Source organism: Ailuropoda melanoleuca, chromosome 2 (genome assembly GCF_002007445.2).
Source record: "Ailuropoda melanoleuca isolate Jingjing chromosome 2, ASM200744v2, whole genome shotgun sequence".
Classification (NCBI taxonomy): Eukaryota; Metazoa; Chordata; class Mammalia; order Carnivora; family Ursidae; genus Ailuropoda; species Ailuropoda melanoleuca.
Window position 1 is genome coordinate 129,420,644 of NC_048219.1, and position 21,180 is coordinate 129,441,823.

Here is a 21,180-nt window from a genome sequence, read left to right on the forward strand (position 1 = left end):
ATTCTACCCTGCCCCATATGTGCTATCACATTTTCCTTAGTTTTCACCCTCCTTAGGAGATCTTATCAATTATTAAAAATATTTTATGTATTTATTTACTTCTGCTCTCTTACTAGAAAGTAAACTTGATAAAAGTAAACAGAAGGAAATTTGTCTTATTGACCACAATATCCACAATAGCTAGATAGTGGAAGCATATAAGTCAGTGTTCCATAAACATTTGTTAAATAAATGAATAAATGAGTGACTGAATGTGAAGCAGATAATATACTGATTGATTGAATGAATGAATGGCTCACAATTCCTTTTTAGGGAAGAGTTCCCCAGGCAGAATCTTTAAGTACATCCTTTACTTTAGAGAAGTATGAATCTGAATCCCAGTTACACCAATTACTAATTATGTCAACTTGGAATAGTTACTTAATATCAGTAAGTATAAGATAAAATGATACTTGGAGACTGTCTGGCACACAATTAGCCTTCATTGTCAATTCCCCCTTAGAGGGCAGGAGTTAAAAGTGGAAGAAATCATAGGAAAAGATCAAATACATGTTTGTTATAATGGTCACTAACTGAGAGTCATGGGTTCACCTGTTTACTGAGGAGCAATAGGTCAGTCACAAGCAGAGCTAAAAGAAATTAGTATGACCATGACTGCATTTGGAACAAGTAAAAATCACATCCCTCAAACGTAGTTGGCATTTTGTTATCATTTGCTAAGTAATAATGAACAATTTTAGGCCACAGAAATTTCAAGCTTATAATTTCTTGAATATTTCTTAAATTTGTATTTTAAAGAATGCAGTAGTCAGGATATTAGATCAAGACATTCCTGGATTATGACCCTTGTTCTACCTCTTGATCACTGTATGACCTTAGGTGAGCTGCTCAGCTTCTGCGAGCCTCAATTGGAATTGGGTTGTTGACAATTCAAACTTTAATTTACACTTCAAACATTTCTCATTGCTCTTAAGGTAAAGGGGGTGGGGGGAACACCTTCTTATTCTACAATGCCCTTTATCTTTTGGTTGTTAATCTCAAACCATAATCCTTGTTCTCTGTACTCTAGCTACATTGACCTTCTATTTTTTTCCTTCAAAGCACTATGTTCCCTATCTATTTACCTATGTGGTTATCTTTATTAGAGTTTTTCTATTTCTTCATATGGCTCTTAGTTACCGTCTATGTCCTTTCATTTCAGCATTAAGAACTCCTTTTATCATTTCTTGTAGGGCAGTTCCACTAGCAACAAATTTTCAGTCTTAATTACACTCAAAGAGCTAACAAAAACCATGGACAAAGAACAAAAAGAAACCAGGAAAATAATATCTGAACAAAATGAGAATATCAATAAAGACAAAGAAATGATAAAGAGAAACTAAATAAAAATGCAAGAGTTAAAAAGTACAATAAGTGAAATGAAAAAGTCACTAGGGGGGTTCAAAGCAGATTGAACAGACATAGAAAAGAACCAAGAGACTTGATGATGGGCCAATTCAGATTATCTAGTCTGAGGAACAGAAAGAAAAAAGTATGGAGAAATGAACAGATGTATTATGGGTGTCTCAAAAGGAGAAGAGAAAAAGGGGCAGAAAAACATTTGAAGAAATAATGACTGAAAACTTCCCAAATTTGGGAAAAAAACACAAATCTATACCTCTAAAGAGATCAATGCGTTCAAAAGGATAAACACAGACAGAATCACACTGAGACACAATAAAGCTGTTGAAAGACAAAGACAAAAATAGAATCTTAAAAGAAGCAAGAGAGAAGCAACTCATCATTTACAAGGAATCCTCAATAAAATTAACAGCCAATTTCTCATCAGAAAGCATGGAGGCCAGAGGCAGTGAGGTGACATATTTAAAGTGCTAAAAGAAAAACAATTATCAACCAAGGATTCTATATCTGGCAAAACTATATGTTGAAAATGAGGGAGAAATTAAGACATTCCAAAATAAATGAAGTAAATGAGATAAATATTAATAGCACCATGGCAAAAAAGTAGTATAGTAAAGACACAAGTCAAACTGAATGGGCTTTAACTCTGAACTTCACTGATTAATAACAATGTAACTCTGGAATTGTTTAACCTCTCTATAGCTCTTTTCCCCTCTATAAAATGAGGATAATAACAATACTGCCCTCATGAAGTTAGGAGGATGAAATAAGTTAAAACAATAACCTCATAAAAGGGCGGCTGGCACATAGTTAAGTACTCAGCTGCTGACTATGATCATCATCATTTTTATAGAAGTTCTAGAAATATTAGTTTTTATTCCCTTCAACTACCCATATTTCTGTAAAACAAACACTGAATATTGAGAAAACATGACACCATAGTGAATTTTTTTGTGGAATTGTGTATTAGTAAAATCACAAATTATATTTTATGTCTAATAAATGGTATTGAACTAAATGTTTTGTCACCCCTTTAATCAGAGACCAAGTTAAAAAAAGTGATTGGTGAAAGCAGTTTTTTTCTCAAGCCTCTGACATATATGCTTATGCCTTTAGGTAAAGACCTGTGCTTTTTACCTAAACAGCCAAACACCACTATCACAGCTATAATACTTTTTAACAATAATTCCTTAATATTAAATATTGAATCAGTATACATTTCCTTGTCTTATAATTTTTTTTAAAAGATTTTATTTATTTGACAGAGAGAGGCAGCAAGAGAGAGAACACAAGCAGGGGGAGTGAGAGAGGGAGAAGCAGGCTTCCCGCTGAGCGGGGAGCCCAATGCAGGGCTCGATCCCAGAACGTTGGGATCGTGACCTGAGCCAAAGGTAGACGCTTAACGACTGAGCCACCCAGGCGCCCCTGTCTTATAATATCTTTAAACTGTTTGAGTTTGGATTCAAATATGACATATACATTAGAATAGGCTGACATGTGCCTCAAGTCTCTTTTAATCTGTAACTATTCCCACTACATCCCATGCCGTTAATATTTTTAGTTAAAGAAAATAGGTTTTCTGTTTTTTAGAGTTTCCCAATATGGACTTTACTAATTTCATCCCCTGGTATCATTTAATATGTCCCTCTATCTTTACTATTTCTTGTAAATTAGTCTTGATCATATTCAATAAGTTTTCTATTGTTTTCATTTGGATGCACAGCTTCATGGTGGTGGTGTGTACTTGCATTAGAAAATACATGTCTTTCTTACATAAAAGAGGAGTGATAAGTAAAGTTGTTAGGAAGATCGAATGAGTTACTACAAATCAAATTCTTAGATTAGTACCTAGCACACAGCGAGCACTCCATAAACACTGGCTCTTATTATTACACTGCATGCAATGATTTAGTATCAGACCAGATAATAACTTTTGAAGAAGTAGTTAAAGATAACTAGTATTTCTGGTTTGGGTGGCTGAGTGGATGTTGATATCATTGACCAATACAGGAAATATATAAAGAGGAAAAAGTTTCTGGGAAATTAGAAGAGAATGTGTTCAAGTTTAGACATGTTTAGTTTAGTGCTGTGGAAGAGCAAGGAACCAATGTCACCTATAGAACTGCAAACAGGTATTCTAAAATTCAAAAGTCTGTGGTCAGGAAATAAGATAAAATGTTGAGAGGAAAGGGAGCTCAGTGAAGGTTACAGTTGTCATAAAAGACTACAAGACCACTCAATGAATTGGCACTGGATAAAGAGGAAACAACACTTCAAGCAAAGGAAATGATGTATGGAAAAAGACACACAGACAAAATCATCATTCTATGTTCTAGTTATAAGAATGTTCTGACGAGGAGCCCTGGGTGGCTTAGTAGGTTGAGCATCTGACTCGATTTCAGCTCAGGTCATGATCTCAAGGTCATGGGAGTGAGCCCTGTGCAGGGCTCTGTGCTCAGCGGGGAGTCTACTTGAGATTCTCTCTCTCTCTCCATCTCCCTCTGCCCCTCCCTCCCTGTGCTCTCTTCTCTCTCTCTCTCTCTCTCCCTCTCGCACACTAAAATAGATAAATAAATCTTTCTTAGAAAAAGAATGTTCTTAAAAAAAAAGAATGTTCTGACTAGAAAAAAATCTGTGTGTTGGAAAGTTACATAGGACAAAGCTAACTTTGAATGGCTTTGAAATTTAGGAATAGGTAATTCAATTTAAGTAGGAAATGGGAAGATATTTAAGAAGTTAGTAAGATAAGTAAACTCTATGCTGTGGCAACATCATGCAAAAATCTAATATAACAGAATTAGAAAGTAGAAAATGTACTGACTATATTACTCTAGAGGATTTAAAATTTATGCCAGTTTTAATTCCACCTAAACTAAAGGGACCACTCCCTAGGCACTGTGGCTTCAGGCAGTACCACAGAAGTGGAAGACGGCGTCTTTAGTGACTTCCCATATCCCTCTCCATTCCATTCTCCTGTGTTTTCCTCTTCCTTGAGAAATCAATGCTCTCAAGCTGCCCTAACTATATAAAAATAAAACTACATTTTTGCAATGATGCACCATCTTGCTCCCTGAAGCACTCTGGTTACATCTCGACATTCAGTTCTAGCCTGCCATGTAATCTTTCATTTTCCCCTTACCAACCTATAGATCCTTTATCAATTTCAGGTAATTCATACAACATGGTAAGTGATCAAAATCCTAGGGGATATTTAATTTAAAAAGAAGAATTTACTAACCTGCACGAATTTCAAATTGTTAAAGTATATATTCTCTGTATGTTTTCTATGTATTCATCCATTCTGGTCATTATCACACTAAGAGACACACCAGCACAGGAGAGTTTATTGAATAAATTTCCACTGTGCCACTATTGAATACAAAGCAATCTAACAGACTCTAAGGGAACTGCAAGAATGAATAAAACATAATCTATGCCTTTACTAGATAGTGAAGACTTTACAGTCTAACAGGTGACGTAGCCAAACACAAAACTCATCTCATAACACAGACAAGAGCTTTATAAGAATGTTTCTGCAACTTATGTATAGACCCCTACAAATGGAGAAAAAAATGTCTTGTGAACACATGGGTAGACTGAAATCAATAAAATTATTATATTACCAAAATACATAGAAAAGTAAAACTATGGATAAGGATAAACTCTTCCTGCTATTAGATCTAATTCAATATACTACCAAAACAAATTTACAAAGTATGCACATAAAAGCTACAAAACTAGGGGCACCTGGGTGGCCCAGGTGGTTAAGCATCCAACTCTTGATTTCAGCTCATGTCATGATCTCAGGGTTCTGAGACTGAGCACCCAGTCAGGCTCCACACTGGGCATGGAGCTTGCTTAAGATACTCTCTCTCCCTCTCGCTCTGTCCACCCCCTCACCCCACTTGCACATGCTGTCTCCATCTCTCTCCCCGCCCCCCCAAAAAGCCACAAAACTAATAGATTTCAAATTGCTACCATATGACGTTTTTGCTAAAACGAAATCATGGTACGCAACATGATGGAATATGGTACTGATTGCTACTTCCCCATTATTTTCCAGTTACATTTGAGTTTGGCAGGCCTATCTTATAATCTAGTGTTCCCTGAACAATTTAATATTGCCACCATTTCTTTCTACTCAAACTACTACAAAGCTTTAATTTAGTTCACTCTGATGTCATCTGGCCTCACTTGATACAAATGAACCACTTGTACATGTCAAATCTATTTTTGTTCTTTTCTTATTAGACTGACATAATTAAACAAAATCATAGTCCTGAAAGTACATGGTAGTAATTGGTTATAAGGTAAGCATCCCAGGTGATAAAAGAATATGCTTCTTTTATATTAACACTTGTAAATTACTGTTCCAAACCCTCTCTCCACAGAGAATATAACTATATACTTAGGTCCAAGGTAGTGTGGAAGAACACTGCAATGACAGAGATAACAAATACTAGAAAGGCAGAAATGATGGGGTACTAATTCCAACTGCAAAGGGATCCAGAGGTTTTATGAAGGAGGTAACATTTAAGGGGAACTGTGACATTTGAGTTTACTGTCAAGTGTGTAAGTTTCCTAAAATTTCCTTTCTATAAGTTCGACACTAAAAATATGAAAGAACTACAGTAAAAAAAAAAAAAAGACACCCAGAAATATTCAGTAATAGGGACAGTAAAGAGACGAAAACCATGAATTTTATGAATAAAACTTAAGTAGTTTTTCCTGAGACTAAAGCAAATCAGAGAATAAAATTGTAAACATTAGATGTGCTATTTATAAAATAGATGGCATATTTTGCATGTGGAAAAGTCTACTTGCACTATCTTATATTATGATGGAAATATACCTATTGATGTAATGTTTTTAAAATGCACTTGAAAAAATGCATTTACATAAGGACAGCATCAGGAATATTTGCATTAAACTTAAAAAAATATATTTTATTTGTCTGAGAGAGAGAGAGAGAAAGAGAGAGAAAGAGCATGCAAGGAGTGGGGAAGGAAAGGAGAATCCCAAGCAGACTGTGCTGAGCGTGGAGCCTGATGTGGGGCTTGATCCCACAACCCTGAGATCATGACCCAAGCCGGAACAAAGTCAGACTCTTAATCAAATGGGCCATCCACAGGAGCCCCTACTTAAACTTTTTTTTTTTAAAACATCTATGACATGTTAACTTAGGTGCCCTTTTGATGCTATACAATAAGAATTTTCCATTTTTATCAAAATCTTTCCTCTTCTACAGTTTTTCCTTTGTATATTTATAGAAAAATAGTAAGAAACAAATTTCATAATTCCATGACTCAGTCTATAACAACCTTCCTCTCATCTCTGTAACAGTTTTTCCAGATTATATTTGTATTTTATCTGCTCCTTGACTAACATTTGGAAGTCTGCAGTAGTGTTCTAGAAAGTGTGAGAGAAGAGAATGATGTACTAACAAAATTAAATTTTAAGTCACTTTAATTCAGAAAACATTTACCTAGTCTAGGTGCTAGACTCACTACTGATTACAGCAAAAAAACCCACCAAACCAAAGTAGAAAACTTTTTTCTTTTATATTCTCTCATGCTTCTATAATTATTTCTAGACTATGCTAAGATTACTGCCTTTTTCTTTTTTAAGGCATATTTATTAAACAGTAGCTCATTTAGAATTTTTAGGTAAGAACTAATTTTAAAACCAAATGAGCCTGTAACATTGTACACTTCCACTTGTGCACAAAAGTTTAGTATCATTTGTATCTGCAGTCATTCACCAAGAACACCATGCATGCTTTTAGCTCCATTAATGGTATAATGGTACAACTTTTGCTGGAGATGCACTAAGGAGGGGGAAGGTCTTTTATCCAAATACACATATCTGGTTTTGGTATTTAAAAAAGTAGAAAAATAAAGGTCAGTTAATACATGCCAGACTTCTTCTAGAAATGGCTGATCTCTCTACTTTGCAAATAATGACTTATATATCAATAGAACACACTGGGAAAGACACTTGACCTTTTCGAGTCTCAGTTTAGTCATCTGTAAACTGCAATAATAAAGACTCAAATAGAAAGCACCTACCATCTTAAAAAACAGTGAATAAATATTAGTTTTGTTCTTCCTTTCTCAACACTTAGAGAAGACATATTTATTTTTAGAATATTTAATGGAAAAAACATGAAAAAATAAGAATAAAAATAAAGAAAAAAATATATAATATTAAAAGGACTCTTTGTTAGGTACCTAGCACTTACCAAACTTCTTGGTAAGTAAACTCGTACAAAATCTAAACTTTAACTCATTTACTTCCTCAAATTTTATATTTCAACAGTATTGGACCAAAATATTTGCATGTCCTGGAATATATGTTCTTTCCAAATCTATATCCTATTTCCTCTTTCTGGATTCTCTTCTTTAAAAAAACAAAACAAAACAAAAAAACAACCTGTTTTTATTTGAGCATAGTTGACACAAAAATATCACATTAGTGTCAGGTGTACAACATAGTGATTCAACAAGTTTATACATTATGCTACGCTCACCACAAGTGCAGCTAGCATCTGTCACCATACAACACTACCATAACATCATTGGCTGTATTTCTTATGCTGTGCCTTATATTCCTGTGATTTCTTCATTCCATAACTGGAAGCCTATGTCTCCCACTCCCCTTCACTATCCCCTTAGCCCATCCCCCCAACCTCCTCCCCTCTGGCAACCATCAGTTTGTTCTCTGTACTTATAGGTCTGATTATGTTTTGTCTTTGTTTATTCATTTGTTTTGTTTTTTCACATGAGTGCTTTACACATATGAATGAAATCATATGGTATTTGTCTTTCTCGATCTGACTTATTTCACTTAGAATAACACCCTCTAGGTCTATCCATGTTGTCACAAATGGCAAGATCTCATCCTTCTTATGTGTGCATAATATTCCTCCTTGTCTGTGTGTGTGTGTGTGTGTGTGTGTGTAAACATACACACACATTTACCACATCTTCCTTACCATTCATCTACCAATGGACCCTTCTGTTGCTTCATATCTTGGCCATTGTAAATAATGCTGCATTAACAAAGAGGTGCATGTATCTTTTGAAATTAGTGTTTTCTTCTAATTCATACTTCAAAAACCTAGCCCAGATGTCATTCTTCTCCGTAAAGGTTTATTTAGTCTCCTTCCCTAGCCACAGTGAGTCATTCCCTTTCCTGTTTTTCTCCTAAAATCCAAGCTATCAAAAGTGACAGCAGAGTTCAGTAAAAGTAAATGAAATATAAACTAACCAAAGACATTTCAGCAATGGCATAAACTTTCTTCGTCAAATTATTTTGGTGTATCAGGATTCGTTTTCGGCATGAGTGACAGAAACCCTGAATCTAGTGGCTTACAAAAAATAAGTTATCTCTGTCATATTAAGGAAGTCCAGAGGAAGACACCAGTGTAGACATGGACAAGGTAAGATCCTGAAGATATTAGAGACTTTCTTTTTTTATTGCTTTGCCCATTTTTGGTTTGGGGTTTCCACTCATTTCCAATTATCATGTCCCCATTTCAGGCGGCAAGGAAGGGGGAAAAAAAGAGGGAATGCAACCCTTCCTTTATGTTGTACACAGTACTTCTGCTCATTTATCTCTAGCCAAACCTTAGGCCCATGACCACATCTAGAGGCAAGGGAAACTGGGAAATATTTTTGTTCCAGGTATTCATATGTTAGGAAAAAAATTAGTAGACAGGGAAAATCAACATTTAGGGACAACTACCAGTCACTATGACACTTGGTTATATCTTATCTGTGGTAGGTAGCTGACATTTTTTTTAATTTTAATGTTTTTTTATTATATTATGTTAGTCACCAAGGTAGCTGACATTTTAAATTTGCTACCTACTGCCAATATTTCTAGCAGTGTGTACATTGTAAAATTGTCTAATAATTCCTTCTAAAATTTCAATTCTTTTTAAAGATTTATTTATTTATTTATTTGACAGAGAGAGAGAGAGAGTGAGAGAGCACAAGCAGGGGGAGCGGCAGAGAGAGAGGGAGAAGCAGGGTCCCCGCTGAGCAGGGACACTGATGCAGGACTTGATCCCACGACCCCAAGATCATGAACTGAGCTGAAGGCAGCCACTTAACTGACTGAGCCACCCAGGAGCTCCTAAATTTCAATTTTTAAATGAAATATTTCTGTTGGTAGAGATTAATCTCTATAAAATTTAAGTAATATTTATAATAAAATTACAAAGGAAAAAGGAATATTAATAAAATCAGAAAAGGCTTGGGGCGCCTAGGTGGCTCAGTTGGTTAAGCATCCAACTCTTGATTTCAGCTCAAGTCACAATCTCAGGGTTGTAAGATCAGCCCTCATCAAGCTCCACACTGGGCATGGAGCCTGCTTAAGATTCTCCCTGTCCCTCTGCCCCTCCCCCTGCTCACACACACATGTGAGTTCTCTCTCTCTCTTTAAAAACAAAAAACAAACAAACAAACAAAAAAACCCAGAAAAGGGCATTTTAATTATTTTAAAAGTTGCTTGGTAGCAGATTATTAAAATACGTAGCAGGGGCGCCTGGGTGGCTAAGTCCTTAAGCACCTGCCTTCAGCTCAGGGTGTGATCCCGGCGTTATGGGATCGAGCCCCGCATCAGGCTACTCCGCTGGGAGCCTGCTTCTTCCTCTCCCACTCCCCCTGCTTGTGTTCCCTCTCTCGCTGGCTGTCTCTTTCTGTCAAATAAATAAATAAAATCTTTCAAAAAATAAAAAAATAAAATAAAATACATAGCAAAACGTTAAATCAGAATATTTAAAAATATAGCTAATGTATTAATGAAATTACATATTAACAAAACTGCATGTAAGTGAAATGGCATGAATACTCTCAAAGAAGACAAAGAATCTGGAAAGATTTGAGAAGGAAAAAATCTGTGAGTTATTTTATTATACTTCCTATAAATGCTGTTCAGAGAATTTTATTTTATTTTTTATTTATTTTATTTCTTAAAGGTTTTATTTATTTGAGAGAGAGAGCGCGTGCAAGAGAGCACAAGCAGGGGCAGAGGGAGACAGAGAGGGAGAAGCAGGCTCCCCGCTACATGGGGAGCTCATTGACATGGGGCTCAATCCCAGGATCCAATTGCAGGACACAGGGATCATGATCTGAGCCAAACGCAGATGCTTTAACTGACTGAGCCACCCAGGCACCCCAAAGCTGTTTAGAGATTTTTAATTAAGTAGACATGATCACAAAACAATACTAAAAATTATGGTGGGGGGCGCCTGGGTGGCTCAGTCGTTTAGCGTTTGCCTTCGGCTTAGGGCGTGATCCTCTGGGATCGAGTCCCGCATCAGGCTCCTCTGCTGGGAGCCTGTTTCTTCCTCTCCCACTCCCCCTGCCTGTGTTCCCTCTCTCACTGGCTGTCTCTCTCTCTGTCAAATAAATAAATAAAATCTTAAAAAAAAAAATTATGGTGGAATAAAGCAAAATCAGGTTAGGCTAAGATTTCACACTACATGACTTGAGAAAAGTAACTTTACAGGTGATGATATGACTATGATGAGGGGTCAAAAGAATTTAGTACACACCAGCCTCTGTGCTATGCTTTATAAGCATGATGTCACTTAATATTCACAGCACTCCTAGAGATATAAATACTATCTCTGCTTTAGAGAGGAAAAAGATGGATCTTAGACTATGTAATTGACTCAAGATCACAATGCTTAAATAAAGGTTTTTCTGACCTCAGTTCATATTCTTAACCATTACACATATTACCTTCCTTCAAACTCTCTGGACCTTGGCTTTCTCATCTGTTGTTTAAGGGGAATTGTTTGTTCTAGCCTTTTAAGATGTTAGTATTCTAGTGAGGTCAGACTCTTTCCCTATGTAAAAGCACATCATATCAAAAGATCTAATCAGCCTCCTTGTTGGAATTCATATGTCAATTAAGTTGTCATAAAATATATGTAACATAGAAAGCAGAAATTTATTTACTGAAACTTACAGACAAAAGGGCCCCAATGTGTGAGTAAGGTAAATTTGGATGTTTGGGGCATATCCCTGATCTTTACACCTGATTTCATGCACCTTCACGTATGTGTAAAAAAGCCATATATTAAGTTAAGTAAGGGGGAAGAAAGTTAACAAACATTATATTTAAATCTTGCATAACAATCCTTTTAAATGTAAGTAACATCATTTTACAGGTGAAGATACTGAGGCACAAAGAGGCTGACTTACTGATAGTCACATACCTGGTATAAGTGGCATCAATACTTGAACTTTCTCTAATTCTTTAAAAAAAAATATTTATTTTAGAGAAGGAGTGAGGAGGGGAGGGGCAGAGGGAGAGGGAGAAAGAGAGAATCTTGAGCAGACTCCCTGCTGAGCATGGAGGCCGAGGAGGGGCTGGATCTCACAACGCTGAGATCATGACCAGAGCTAAAAATCAAGAGTCAGATGCTTAACTGACAGAGATACCTATGAGCCCCAAGCTCTCTCTAGTTCTAAAACCTACATTCTTTCCCATCCACCTTTCTTCCCATGGTTCACTTTTGGATATTCATGCATTAATACCATTTCAATTTTAATATAGGAAAACTAAGGATGCTAATTAATTTAACTCTCTCTGGGGTATTTATGATTACCAGCAAACACTGGCTGAATACTCATTTGCTAAGCACAGTTGGAAAATATGTATTAAAATATGTAAAATACAAGAGAATATATGTTATCAGTAACATAGGAATAATAAAAATTAAGCATTACCAAACTACTAGGGAGAGAGAACCACTTTCAATTAGGATGCTTAGGGAAAGCCTCAAAGAGATGATTACATGTGGACATGGTATTAGAGGAGAGGTCGAGTTCATCAGAAAAAAACCAAAGCCTAAAATAGAAAAAGGAGATTCTAGGGAGGGGTGCTTAATTGGCTCAGCCAGTAGAGCATTTAACTCTTGATCTTAGGGTTATGAGTTTGAGCCCCATGTTGGGTGTAGAGATTATTTAAAAATAAAAACTTCGGGGCGCCTGGATGGCTTAGTCAGTTAAGTGTCTGCCTTGGGCTTGGGTCATGATCCCAGGATCCTCGGATCGAGGCCCATGTCGGGCTCCCTGTTCAGTGAGGAGCCTGCTTCTCCCTCTGCCCTCTGCCTCTCCCCCTGCTCGTGCTCGCTTTCTCTCTCTCTCAAATAAATAAATAAAATCTTTAAAATAAATAAATAAAAATCTTAAAAAAAAAAAGACTATTCTAGGGAAAGGGAATGACACGAAGGTAAGTATGGAGCCAAAGTGAATTTTCAATGTGGAGTATCTAATCCACATTGGGTAGAATGTAGGATTCTTCTTGAACAATGGATTATTTGGCTGGGAAATATGTTACAGCCAAATTGAGGAGGAGCTTGAATTCCAAGTTAGGATATCTAGATTCTAGATTCGATCTTGGAGGAAACGAAGTAACTAAACAACTTCACATGAAGAAGTGAAAAGATCAGAGGAATGCTTTAATAAGATTAAACTGAGGACATACAGATTTCAAGGGAACTGATGATGGCCAGGAAGATGGGAGATTAGTTAGAAGATTTGAACATTTCTGTGGTTGATAACTTGGGGAAAAATAGAAATTCTCCTGAGTTCAGCAAATTTCTGGGGAAAAACTATAAAAGATGTATATTATATAATATACAAAAACTCATTACAGCTTCAGCTCTGAAACAATCTATAATATCCTCCCTCCCCCAGCCACAATATTCTACTCTTTTAGCTATTACTTTATCATCTCATTTCATCAACTAATCTACTTCTGACTAGTCCCTTAACCTCTCCATTTTCTCTGAACATATCATCCTTTCCTTTATTTCCACCCCATGGTCAACACTTGAACTACTCTCTCCACAGTCCCCTCAACAGGAATCAGTGTTGAAATCTACCCTCTTTTCTTGATTCAAGGGGCTGGAGAAGGCCTCACAGCCCTGATATTATTACAAAGTAAGGGTTTCTATTATCAGTCACTTATGAACATCTCAAATGAATACTTCTTAGTCTTCAACTTATTTTATAACAGATAATATTGGATACTACCCCTCTTCCTGAAATTCTTGAATTTAGAACAACTGCAATTACATTGTCTCTTAATATTACCCTAAAAATGTACAGTGAGAGTCAGCAATTTCAAATTAAAAACATTTTTCATCCAATGCTAATGTTAACCTCCTTGATTGTAAAGTGCTCGATACTAAACAGAAGGTTACTACAGAAATATGTTAATATTTTGTTGTAGACTATTCAGTTAGGGTAATAAAGTTCTGATTAAGAAAAAGACAAACAAGCAAAGAGCCGCATATCAGAGATAGCTAAAGTGATCCCTCAGGAAAATGAATGAATATGCCATAAACATCTGAACATCTGTATACTCGATGATGATAAAGCCTTTAAAAATACAATAAAAGTTCTCTCTGGCCTCTAAAAAAATGTTAAGCTTAAAAAAAACCCAGTTTTTTAAAAAAAATGTTAAAACATAAATACAAAGATTATCTACACATGAATTTACATTTCTTTTTTTTTTTTTTAAAGATTTTATTTATTTGTTTGACAGAGAGAGGCAGTGAGAGAGGGAACTCAAGCAGGGGGAGTGGGAGAGGGAGAAGCAGGCTTCCCCTGAGCAGGGAGCCCAATGCGGACTTGATCCCAGAACGCAGGGATCATGACCTGAGTAGAGGGCAGACGCTTAACGACTGAGTCACCCAGGCGCCCCTGAATTTACATTTCTGGTAATTACTGCTTATGTAATTAATGAACATTTAGAACAGGATAAAAGAAACAGATTGAGTAAATAATTTACTCTAAAATTATTTCTCTGTTATTTAAAAGAATTTTTCAAAAAAAAATTTTTTTTTACTACTTAGTAATTTTATAATAATGTGGATCAAGGACTTGGATAAAGTTTTTCCTTTAAGAAATGTATTTCCTTATATATAGTAGAAATTAATACTTCAAAATTAAAGAGGAAAAGTATCAGTTACTTATGAGAACTACCTGTTTTCAACAACTCTCCATATTTGGAAGACTCTCTATAAATCATTTAAATATCAATGAAAAATTTAAGCAAGATTAAGAATCCTTTCAAGGCTGTTTTCACAGTCCTTCCTTAATAAGTGATTACAGTCTCAAGTAATTTTATTTTTATAAATTTTTTCCTAATATGGAGTCACCTTAAATATTGTCATTTTTTAGTAAAAACAAAAATTAAAAAAACAGGATGTTCAGATTATGATTCACACTGAAATATATTAATATAATTAAGCTTATAATTTCAGTTATATATTAAAAGTAATTTTCATTTTAAATGTTTTTAAATCACTTAAAGCAGTATTTTTAGAATTTAAATAACTAGAAATAAGAGATGTGGTTCATTGAAAATGTAAATATTTAATTGCCTGTGCAAGAAAGAATAACAATTTAAAATTACAAATATTTTCCAACACAATTCTCATCCTGGAGAAAACAAAACATCCTTAAAAGATTAATTATCATTTTGGTCTTACTGTGATCAATGTGGTCAATCTTGTGACATCACTGTTGAGAAATCTGCAATAGGAAAACAGAAATAGCATTCAGCTGAATCATATTTGAGTAAGTAATTTCAGAAACGAAAACATTTGTTTAGAATGTTTGTCTTTCTTGATGCCATAGTCATATTTAAAAGAATCTAAAGTTGTCAGGGGAGGTACCACTGGCTTGACAAAAATAAAGCATGAAGCACTTGCAGGTTGTTTATGGGGCCATTATTTATCATAGCATGATAGATTATGTTTTGCTTATAATCAGCAACACCCCTGGGGTTAACATAACATAACATATTAGTAAATAAGCTACAGGACTTTTGGGTTGCTTTCTCTTTTCAAATATTTACTAAGAAGAGAATCACAGTGTCTTAAATATACTACAAATAAGAGACAGGTACTGTTTATAGATAACTTTTTCTCTATGATCAGATTAGCAGCTCATTTATGGCTAGAATGTGATCAATTTATTATCAATTAATAGGAGAAATGGCCTTAGGCTCATCCTTATGAAGAGTGACAAAACTAGTAAAGATTGAAAATATCATTGGGAAGGAACTATATATGATAAACCCAACGGAAGTTATTTAAGTTAAACTACTTCCTGATAAGAGCTTAGAGTTATCCCTATAAAATCTAAGCTTTTTGAAATTTCTCAATTAACAAGGCATAATTTAAGAGAAGCTTTTAAATGTTTCGTGTTAGAAATGACACAATATTATGGTGTTTTAATATTCATAATGGGCCTTTGTATATTATTTCATCAGATCCTTATAACAATTCCTTCAAAGTAGCAGAGAAGAGACATTACTTATTAGACACTCATGTAAAATAGATGTGAGAGAACATACATGACTCGTCCAAGCACAGACAACTCAGTTTCCCTTGGTTCCTTTTTTAACCCCCCCCCCCCAGCCATTCCTTCTGCCAACACACATATTACCCTCTACTTCCAAAGACCTGCCTTCAAGGAGCTACTTCGTAGCATTAGGCTCTCAACTTAAATCAATATAAAAAACAGTCTTGTGGGGCACCTGGCTGGCTCAGTCAGTAGAGCATGTGACTCTTAATTTCAGGGTCCTGAGTCCAAGCCCCAGGTTGGGTATGGACCCTACTTTAAACACACACACACACACACACTAAAAATTCTTGTGATGATAAAATGTCAATTCAAAAGGTCTTATGAAAGAAGTAATTACACTTTCTATAAAACTCTGTAATTCAAAAGGTATTAAAGTTTTTTTAATAGTTACATTCAAACAATATTTGTGACAGAATAAAAAATGTTCCATTTTATTTTTTATTTTTTGGAGAAAAATACAAGGTAATTAAGACTATATCTATAGTTAAAACTGCATACTATATTTAAAGCTCTAAAGCTAATAGTATAAAAAACTAGTAAAGGCATTCCTTCATCATGGTAACAATTTTTACACATGGCTTACTGGGTACTTGCAAATGCATAAGAAAAAAAAATACATGAAATTAAAATGACACTAGATAAAGCCAGACAAATCTTAAAGCTTCTCATAAAAATCCTAAGCGGCTTTTACAAGGAAAGGTAATTCTTTAAAATCATCTCAAAACTAGGAAATATATTCAAATCACACATATAAAAAGTAATATTACATTTTATGAAAGCATAATTCAACTAATACATTGGTTATGTGCTATTTCTCTACAAGCCACCATTTCACTAAATATGCACAGGGAAAACCTCAACTATATTTATACTTAGAAAACACCTACTAGTGTTAAACTGTGAGATAAATCCAGATATACAATTATATAAACAATCTTTCAGTAATTAACATTAAACTATATTTTTCCTCTTCCTCTGCCCCAAAACAGAAGTCTTTCTTTATGTAATGATTTTAACATGCATCATAGAAGTCTCAACACACACAGTAAGGGTATCTATCCCTACCTAGCTTATTGAAGAGATTCAAAGGAATAAATGAATACAATACCTACTTTTTCTCACCTCACTCAATCTGAACATAGAAGTATATGCTGCTTAACTCTAAAATTCATTTAAATAAGACATTGAATATTTAATCATTTATTTATATATCAGTTTAATGTTTTTGCTGTGTTTGCACTTTTCAAGGTGTGGTTATACAATAAAAAATTATTTCTAGTTTTTAAAAAATCTATTTCTATTACATAAGAAAAATAATCTCACAGGGGTACCTGGATGGTACAGTTGCTTGAGCATCTGACTCTTGGTTTCAGCTAAGGCTGTGGTCTCAGAATGGTGGGATCGAGCCATGTGAGAGGAATGCAGTGTCTGCTGAAGTTTCTCTCTCACTCTCCCTTTGCACCACCCCCCACTTGCTCATACACACATACCTGCCGTGCCTCTCTCTCTCTCTCTAAAATAAATAGATCAATCTTTAAAAAGAAAAGAAAGAAAGAAAAATAATCTCACGAATCATATGCTACTTGTAAGCTGTTTCAGTGTTCAGCTGTTTCTTAGATTGCAGACATTCTATCATTCTCTTTTTAAAGATTCACAACTACACATAATTTGGCACACATTTTTAAGGTTTAATAAAGACTTTTTAAAACTGTAAACTTGCTTCTACCATCATCTAGCTATTTCAAATCCTGACCATTAATATTTTTAATTAGGGCAATTATTCGATAGAAAAAATTACAGGGTCTGATAAGCAATATTTCTTTTTTTTAGAAGGGAAGTAGAAAATACTTGTAAATATTAGGAAACTACTGGGGAACCTGGTAAAATTGTGATCTACCACCAATGGAATACTTTATCCAGTGCCATGTAATGAAACTTTCTGCAATGACGGAAACGTTCAGTCTCAGCTGTCCAATACCTAACCCACAGTCAAATGTTGCTACTGAGCACTTGTAATACGGTTATTATAACTAAACAGCTGACTTTTAAACATTAATTAATTTAAATTATTTTTAATTTAGATTTAAATATCCACTGGTAGATAGTGGCTACCATATTAGAACAACTAAGTAATTCTGACACAATACAAGGATTGAACTGTAAATGATTCTCCTAAATATTTGAAAATGTTTTATTCTATTTTTTAGAAGTGGAAAAAAAAAAAAACCCTCAACTGTGTTGGGTAGGATATGTTCATTTCAGAAAAATTGCTCCAAATTTGGAAAGGAATTATTTTATCTTTCAACAACTTTCAAGTTTATGTTTGGTGGGGAAAAAAAGATTTATTTTACCATCCTTAATGTATCATAGGGCTTAAATGGGGAAATAGTCTTGAGTTTTAGAGAACTGAGTTCTAAACCTTTTCAGATTGCATTTATATTGCCTGCTTTTTAAAAGTTTCAGTTTGCCTTAGCGGTGCCCAAGTGGCTTAGCCAGCTGAGCACTGGACTCTTGGTTTCAGCTCAGGTCACAAGCTCATGCGTCATGAGATAGAGCCCTGCATCAGGGTCCGTGCTCAGCAGAAGTCTGCTTGAAGATCCGTGCTCAGCAGAAGTCTGCTTGAAGATTCTCTCCCTCTGCGCCTACCTCCACTCAAGCACACTCTGTCTCTCTCTGAAATAAATAAATCTTTAAAAAAAATGTTTCAATTTGCTTTACTTTGTTCAGCTGGATAGAACATGTACCATTATGACTAAAACCTCAAAAGAACACAGAAAAAAAAAAAGAAATTTATTTTATTAACAACTTTGATAGTCCTGATCCTTACGAGCCTCTTTTGCGATCAATTGTTTTCCCTTTCTTATTATGTTTTAAGAAAAAAAGATGAGCAAGCTTTAATAGCATGACAAAAGTTTTAACTAAGCATGTAATATGGTTTATATGAAAAAAACCTGCTATCTCAGTCTAAAGTGAGTACAGGAATAGAAGACCTTATACACAATTAATATAAGCTTTGTTAAGCAGCTTTTTCAAGTTGGATAGGCATTGATCAATTTAGATAGTTACTTTACATGCAAATAAAGCAACAGAAATCATTTCCTGACCTGTACAAACACTGGTATCCAGGCTAAAAGTTGTTTTCCTGATTCCATGGGGAAAGATATCCAAGGTAGATAACAGGCAGCATTAAGAGATATGGGTTCCAATGGCAAGCAGTATTTGGGGGCATCATACTCACTGAATGCCTCCCGTCCTCAGTTTCAACTGTGTCTAAGCAGGGTATATAGTAAAATACCTTTCCTTAATGTTCACAGAGAGTGAAGGCAGTCATTCCAATTATTCCAGCAACCACACATTAAACCATGCTAAAATACACCGAAATTAATAAAAAGGGTGGAACCTCCAACCCCTAAAACTGACAACTGACTCCCTGAAGAAAGGTGTTCATACAACTTACAGAAATGAAAGGAAAAAAGAGTCCTACAGATTCACCAATTCAAAGCCATCAATTTTTGAGTGTTCATAGTTTTTTACCAAAAAAAGCAAGATCATCAATGCCTAGGTTCTATATGCTGTCACTACTTGGCTTTGAAGACCTCATCAGGCTTTCTGGTAGGGTAAGTAGGCCTCTAATTCAAAACCTGCTGTTGATTAATTCAATACCGTCTGTTAGAAATAATAAGAAGTCCACTATCTACACTAGAGAAACTCACAAAGAAAGTAATGACTGTAGAGCATACCAATAGAAGTCTAGTTAAAAGCAAAGGACAGTTTCTCATTTTAAAACCTCTAATTTGGAGTACCTGGGTGGCTCAGTTGGTTAAGTGGCCAACTCTTGATTTCAGCTCAGGTCATGATCTCAGAGTTCTGGGATTGAGCCCCGTGTTGGGCTCCATGCTCAGCTGGGAGTCTGCTTCACATTCTCTCTCTCCCTCTGCCCCTCCCCCTTCTTGCTCTCTCTCTCTCCCAAATAAATTTTATAAAAAATTAAAAAAAAATTTTTTAAATAAAATAAAACCTCTAACTTTGTCATAGTACAACCTAGAGCAAAGTGAGATTTCCCTTAAGAGAGCTTCCTTAAGTGCTAAACAAAACCAAAAGCAAAAAACAAAAAAAAGCATAATCTTTTTAAAGCCTTAAAGAAATGAATTACCAGGATTCTAATTTTTTGTCACCCTCTCCAAGGTTCTTACTACTATCTTCAACTAAACAACTCACTGTCCGTCCTACTACTTCAGGTAAGACCAAATATAAACATAGGTCATTTAAAAAGCATGGTCAATGATTTCACATTTCTTATAAAACAAATTATATTTCCATAAATTACTAAAATGTATCAATAATTTCACTATCCTTATTGTAAAAAAAACCATCAACCCCTCAAAATGAATCATATTCCTCATTTGAAATGCTTCTCCTTATCCTTAAGTATGATTGAAACTTCTCTAGAAAAGCTATAATTCCCAAAGGTTAACTCACAAAATTTTTAAACAACTAAAATAAGTCTTATTACATGAAGTTTAGCTAGAGATCAGATGGTAACTTTGTAATTTTCCTGATAATAAAAACCATGCAAACAAAGCACAACTGGCTATTAGACTTGGTGAACCACCTTTAAAAAATTTACATACATATAAGCTGCATGGTTTCCCCAACTTTACCACCCTATTCTTTCAACACTAATTAGCACTTCTCAAAATCTACTCACTGGTTCATAGGTTTCTGCTTTAAAGCCATAAATGGTCATCCAGTAGAGGAAGAAAGTGGGTAGCACTGCTAACCAGTGTTGAAACATGAGGTTAATATATACACAATATCCAAAAATGAACTAATCACTTGGATGAAGTAACATAACGAAGAGCTTCATTTGAGAAAAATTACATACTGTTTTGGCTATACTTTTATTTCTAAGTTCTTTAGGGAATTCAACTCAAATTGTAGCAACACAAAGAGGTAAAGCCTTCAGGAACTACTATTAACTATGTTAAACACATTATCTGAATATAATTATGGAGAAATTTTAGTTTTTACCAAAATCAGAGTCCATCTTAGTCCTATCAATAATTTGCCAGTTACAAGACTGACTTAAAAACAAACAAACAAAAAACACCTCACTTGAACAACCCAACAATTAAGACAAACACATAAGCTCATAGTTTTTTAAGGATTTCATGTCCCATAGCTAAGAGACTGAAATGAAACTATTCCAACCCAAGCCTTCAAATATCCAATTCACACTACGGCTATGAAGACTCATGAGGCAGTTAAGCAATGTAACAAGATAAAGGCAAAAAAAAAAAAAAAAAAAAAGAAAAAAAAAAAAAAAAAAAAAAAAAAATTAGATCCAATAACTAAACTTGCCATGACTAATTTAAAAAAC

The 21,180-nt window shown here is 34.9% G+C and overlaps 1 protein-coding gene across 18 annotated transcripts in view; it reads right to left on the bottom strand.

Annotated features, from left to right (window-relative positions):
* BAZ2B (bromodomain adjacent to zinc finger domain 2B) overlaps positions 1 to 21,180 on the bottom strand; it is a 395,156-nt gene that overhangs the window by 203,943 nt on the left and 170,033 nt on the right. For all 18 annotated transcript variants that reach the window (XM_034643322.1, XM_034643377.1, XM_034643371.1 and 15 more), the window contains one exon: positions 14,921 to 14,963. The gene's annotated coding sequence lies outside the window, so the exon portion shown is untranslated. The remainder of the gene's footprint in view (positions 1 to 14,920; positions 14,964 to 21,180) is intronic.